Source organism: Silene latifolia, chromosome Y (assembly GCF_048544455.1).
Source record: "Silene latifolia isolate original U9 population chromosome Y, ASM4854445v1, whole genome shotgun sequence".
Classification (NCBI taxonomy): Eukaryota; Viridiplantae; Streptophyta; class Magnoliopsida; order Caryophyllales; family Caryophyllaceae; genus Silene; species Silene latifolia.
In genome coordinates, this window is record NC_133538.1 from 367,613,887 (window position 1) to 367,619,886 (window position 6,000).

Sequence of the window (6,000 nt, forward strand, 5' to 3'; positions counted from 1 at the left end):
TGAACATAGTAGGAAAACTACCCATGGCTCCAGGAAACAGAGTGTATATGCTTGTCATGACCGACTATTTCTCAAAGTGGATTGAAGCTAAAGCAATGACAGAAGTAAAGGAGGCCCATGTGATCTCTTTTATAAAACGTAACATGATCAGCAGATTTGGGATACCATCTGAAATCATATGCTACAATGGATCCCATTTCATATCCGATAACACTGAAGGGTTTTGTTCACGTTGGAACATAACACTGAGAAAGTCTGTTCCCCGGTACCCGCAGACAAACGGCCAAGCAGAATCCAGCAATAAGATCATTGTGGAGAACCTCAGGAAGCGGCTGGAGGAGCTAGGGGGTAAGTGGGCAGACGTGTTACCACTAGTACTATGGTCAGACATGATGACGCCAAAGATAGCAACGGGACAAACGCCATTCAGCTTGGTATTTGGTGCAGAAGCTGTAATTCTATTGGAAGTTCTGGTGCCAACACACAGATATGGTTGCCAGACAGTAGAGCAAAATCAGATCGAAATGGCCAGGAGCCTAGGCACAGTTGACGAGCTAAGGGAAAGTGCCTACATACGCATGGCATCATACAAGCAATCCGTAGCCAGAACATATAACAAGAATGTCAAAATAAGGACCCTAGCAGTATGGGACCTGGTACTCAGAAGGGTGTTTGAAAATACCAAGAATCACAAGGCATGCAAGTTTGCTTACAAATGGGAAGGACTGTATCAGGTCGAAAGCATTGTTAAGAATAATGGGGCATACTGGTTGATGACCATGCAAGGTCAGATCCTGCACAAACCTTTTAACATTCGCCATCTGAAACAGTACTTTCTCTGACAAAGTGCTGAAACCTTAGTGTACAGAGGACCTTCCAACAGTCTATGAAGCAAAAAAAAAAAAAAAAAAAATCAAAAAAAAAGAAAAGAAAAAAAGGGGGCGGGGATAATATATGCTTTAGGTTATGGTTTGGTTTTTACTCTTAGTTATTTTTGTTTTTTCTCGTTTTTTTTAACAGATTGAGTCGTTTTAAAAACCAAGTAGTGCAAGCTGTGGCCTCCTTGATCCAGTCGTTGCCTTAGAACACCATGAGATAGCACAAAGTAATTTGTGATGCTTGGAAATTTTATGCTTCTAGGAAGAAAGGCTTTGAGTACTAACGTTGGTTGCTTGTCAGGCAAGGTAAACTTTGAGGGTGCAATCCCTGCCGTATGGGCTACGAGACGCTGCAAGTTCAGCCACATGGAGGACGTACGGTCTGGAGATAGCAGGGCTCGACGATACAAAGACCACCTGCATCTCAACGTTAATCCCGGATAAAAGCGTAGTTACGTTGTGGGTACTAGAATCCCGGGGCCATATACATAGGTGCATGCACGAAAATACAAACGCTGGAATCATAGGGAACGCAACATTCCTATTAACCAGAAAAGGACAATGAGAGGTACGCTTTAACTAGCTATCATATTGATAAAATATTTTGCGTCATGGGTAAGATATTTTATCAAGCATCTACCACCAGGGGCAGAGGATGTGTACCTGGGACCACGGCAGCCTCCTAGAAAAATCAAAAGTGGGAACTAAGCCCCAAACTAAGAAAGCACATCATGGATCAATGCAGAGTATAAGCAAAAGGGGCCTGTGAACCAGGCCTAAGCCATTTCAAAATAAGGACACCTGTTAGCCATAACAGGTGCCAAAATAGTTTCAAGCCTGCACACCAGTAGGCGCAAGCAAACATAAAAACAAAATAAAAAGAGTTTCAAAAGTGTAATTACAAAACTTGCACCACACAGGGCCAAGTCCCCAGAAATATGAATAAATATTTTTAAGAGAGGTCAATCCTCTCAACAGCAGCATCCTGACTCTTACCCTGCTCCCCATGCTTTGTCTGCTCCTTTAACGCAGGTACCTGATCAGCTCCAGAAGCCACTACAGCATCACCACCAGCCGCCTGTGCCAGGATCTCCTCTACATCATTTGCCTCAGAGATAGTTCCAGAGATGTCCATGGCAAGGAATTCGGGCTCAGGGTCAGCAACCTCAGCATCAGGGGGGCACAAAGCGCTCAAGTCCATAACATTGGGGAAAGCACGGGCAAATTCAGCCTGCTCCTCTTCCAGGTTCCAGGTAGTGTGCCTCCTCTCAGTGTAAGCTCGGATGCATTCAATCCTCCCTTCAAAGGCAGTATAGGCTCCCACGTTCATGGCCAGTTCAGCCATCTCTTCAGCACGAGCCTCAACCTTAGTCAGCCCAGTGGTCAGAACACGATTAGCCTCCTACGTCCAGGCTAGCTGATCGTTGGCCACCTCATTCTCCCTCTTCGCCGCATAAAAATGCTCCCTGAGTTTAGCACAGGTGGCTGGTTGTTCCTTGTTCTTCCCCACCGCCGCCAAGCATTCAGTCTTGGCTCTTTTCAGCATCTTGTAGAGGTAGAGGGAAGATTACAGAGCTTGGGGCACATGAGGAGGCTGTTAGTCAAAGAGAAAGTCGAAATAATAAAGGCAAGGGATAAAGAGAGCAAAGAGTAGACTTACGATGAAGCATTGTTCAGCATCCAGGTAAGTCATCTCTTGGGGGTCAGTCTCGTCAAAAATCTGGGTGCAAGTTGGTGTCAGGAGCCGCTCCAATGAGGGCCAGTAGTTGACGCGCTCTACTTCCCCGAAGCCAGCAGGAAGACGAATTAGCTGATCATCAGCACGAGTTAGAGAACCAGGGGCACGGGATAAGGGAGTAACCTCAATAGGCTCGGGAGTAGGTCTGGCTGCAGACCTTCTTTCGAGGAAGCAGGAGATAGGGTGGACTCAGCAACCCTCTACCTCGCTTGGCGCATTAGGATCTCGGAGGCAGTTGGGCGGGTACTTCCTATAAAAACGCCCGAAGGCAGATGTAAGGTGTCAGGGTAAATAGCTGCTAGGGCAAGCAAGAGTCAGAAAACGAACACTCACCAGAAGACATGGTTTCTTCAGCAGCAGAGTTGTCAAGGCCGGAGAGCAGTGCAGGGAACGTCCTTTGTTCTTTAGGGATGGAAAAGAGCTTGGCAACAGAGGTGTCCTCGTCCTCCGATTTCTCAGGATTCTTAAGTTCTGCAAAAAACACAGGGTAAGGAAGGTAAGTAACAGAAAGAATCAGGAAAAGAGACATACAAGCGTACTTACTCCTGGTCTGGATCTAGCGTTCGAAAAGGTAATCAGCATGCAGGGGAATAGAATCAAGCTTGATATAAAAGAAACCCACATACCAGCCGTCGTCTTTGCCTTTAGCCGCAGACTGAAGGAAGTGTTCAGTCTTCTCCACGACCCTAAACGTATATTGGCCATTCCCAAGTGACCGGCACTCAAACCTGTGGGCCAGATCTGATAGCCCAATCTCAGCACCCAGACTATTGTTCAGGGCGACGGTGGATACGAGGATTCTCCATGCATATGGAGCAATTTGAGCCATGGGAAGGGAGTTCAAATAAATAAACTCTTGGATCATGGGAGGAAAAGAAAACTTAAGACCAAGCACAAAAGGGTATGTATATAAACAGATGCACCCCTCACGCGAGGCGTCAACTTTTTGACCGGGGCTAGGGATGTGAATCACCACATCAACACCTAGACCTAGGAGAGCTTTGATTCTTGGAATATCGCTCTGGGTTAGGGTGGAGTCACAGAAATGGGGTTTCTTAAGGATACCTTGGGAAGGAAAGACGTCATCTTCGACAAGATCGATGGTGACAGACGAGGTGGCGGCGAAGCGAGTTTTGGCCATAATAAATTGAAGAAAAAGAAGGAATAAAAGTACCTGGGAGATGGGGAAGACGGCGCTGACGGCGAAGAAAAAACGGGGAGACGTTTTGAAGAATCGAGGGTTTTTGAGAGTTTTGAGGAGATGAAATGATTAAGGAGAGAGAGTGATAGGGGAGACGGATGAGATTAAATAGGGGAAGTGGTTGGGGTTTTAAATGTGAAAATTAGAGGATTAGAAAAGAGTATGCGGGAAGTCATTCAACGGTACATTGTAATTTCCCGCTCAACTATCAGAAGGTGATTTTCGCGAAAAATTGGAGGCAAACTGTTAGGCCCAAATTCTGGATATGGGCCGAGCAAGAGAAGCAGGTCAAGAAGCAGGTCAGGAAGCAGAGTAATCAGGAAGCAGAGGCAGGATAACGTCTAAGGAGGACTTGGACTTGGACTAGGATGCTAGCGGATTCACGGGTAAAATAAGGAAATCCTAGTTATTACCAAATTCTGAATACTGAGGGAGAAAGCAAGGAACCCTAGGTGCAGGAGCTTCACTATATAATAGGCATAAACGCAAGACCTAAGATTCATTCAGGAATACACACGAAGAACCCTAGGCTCCAAAGTATAATTGTTCTAGCATCGTTCCACATTGTATTCTCGACCGAATTATAGTGAAAATATTGGTGCGATTCCGTCTTCCCCCGCGGTTGTTTCCCACATCAGGTTTTCTGCGTAACCAAAATTCCTAGTGTCCTTTATTTGCGTTTACGTTCAACTTAGCATAACATTCAAAATACAATTAGACACAAATCGTAATATTGATTAGGCACTAAGACCACTTTAACCCTACTTGGTAGAAATTTACCAAAACAACCTCTTTGTCTCCCTACAACATCAATTTCATCAACAAAAACAATGCATGGAGCATTTTCTTTGGCTTTTTAAAGAGATCACGCACTCGAGAAGCACCCACGCCAACAATCATCTCAACGAATTCTGAACCCGAAATGGAGAAAAAGGGTACACCCGCTTCCCCTGCAATATATAGCCTTTGCCAGCAGGGTCTTTTCTGTCCCTGGAGGACCAACAAGAAGAACACCTTTAGGAATGCGAGCTCCAACAACTGTGAATCTTTTGGGTTTTTTAAGGAATTCGACTACTTACACTAAATCCTGCTTTGCTTCATCGACACCCAACATTATCAAAAGTTATGCCGGTATTAGGCTCCATCTGAAACTTTGCCTTAAACTGACCTATACCTAAGGGAAACTCGGGTCCACCTAGACCACCCATTCCTCCAGAAGAGCGTCTAGAGAAGAAAAAGTCCCCCAATCAAGAGAAGCGGGAAAGCAATATTTCCTATCAAGTTCAACAACACTGAACCAGAATCCTCTTGCGCATTATGTGCTGTAAAGTCTGTTCTTTTCCCTGAGCTTCTGAAAGAGCTCCTGGCTAAGACCTTGGTTTTGAACCCGAACTCGCTGAACACGGTTACCACTTACCAAGCTCAGGAGATATGGCCTCTACAATTGCTATGGTTCCATTTTCATACAAATCTACCCTCTTCACTCTATCCTTGTCAAGATACTCCAGAAACCTTGAGTAAGACATTCTGGAAGACGAAACTTCTTGTTCGTGAGCATAAGCATTTTTCCCATCTGTTAAGGTTGATGCAAGTCCCACATTTCTAAGCAACAATTTAAAAAAGTCTCTTCTTCCCTGATTTTGTCCTTGGTCCAAGGATGCCTTGACAATATAGGCTTTAGGAGACTTCAGCAGCATCGAGCGATCTCGTGTAGCCAAAGCATGGCCGTGAAATAATTTGTCCTTTAAAACAGTTTTGGTGCTGGAGGTTGACGGACCATATCCCACTAGACATGCGGATGAGGCAGCCATTCTGCACACAAGCTAACATTAGAGGCCAAACGCTAGATAGAGATAAGAGAGGAAGTTAGTAAAACAAAAAAATTCGTTGATCAACAAATGTACAAGCTTCGAAAGGATACAGATGAAAGAAATTCTACTGAAAAACTAAAAACATATTGTATATTTTGCCTCTCTTTAAAAATGTAAAAATAAAAACCTCCTACCGAAACACCACATCACCTTTTGCTACTCTCTCACATATTCATTTTCTTATTCCATAAACTTCAATACATAAGAAAAGTTTGAAGTTGCTAAAAAAATAACATACACACTTGATTCTGATTGTTGGTTTACAGGCTACAGCACATCAATTCGCTGGCCATCAAAAACTCTGTTAGGCCC

The 6,000-nt window shown here is 44.5% G+C and overlaps 1 pseudogene; it reads right to left on the reverse strand.

The window, feature by feature from the left end:
• LOC141627284 (ATP-dependent zinc metalloprotease FTSH 2, chloroplastic-like) overlaps positions 1–5,628 on the reverse strand; it is a 53,379-nt pseudogene extending 47,751 nt beyond the window's left edge.
• Positions 5,629–6,000: the final 372 nt, after the last annotated feature.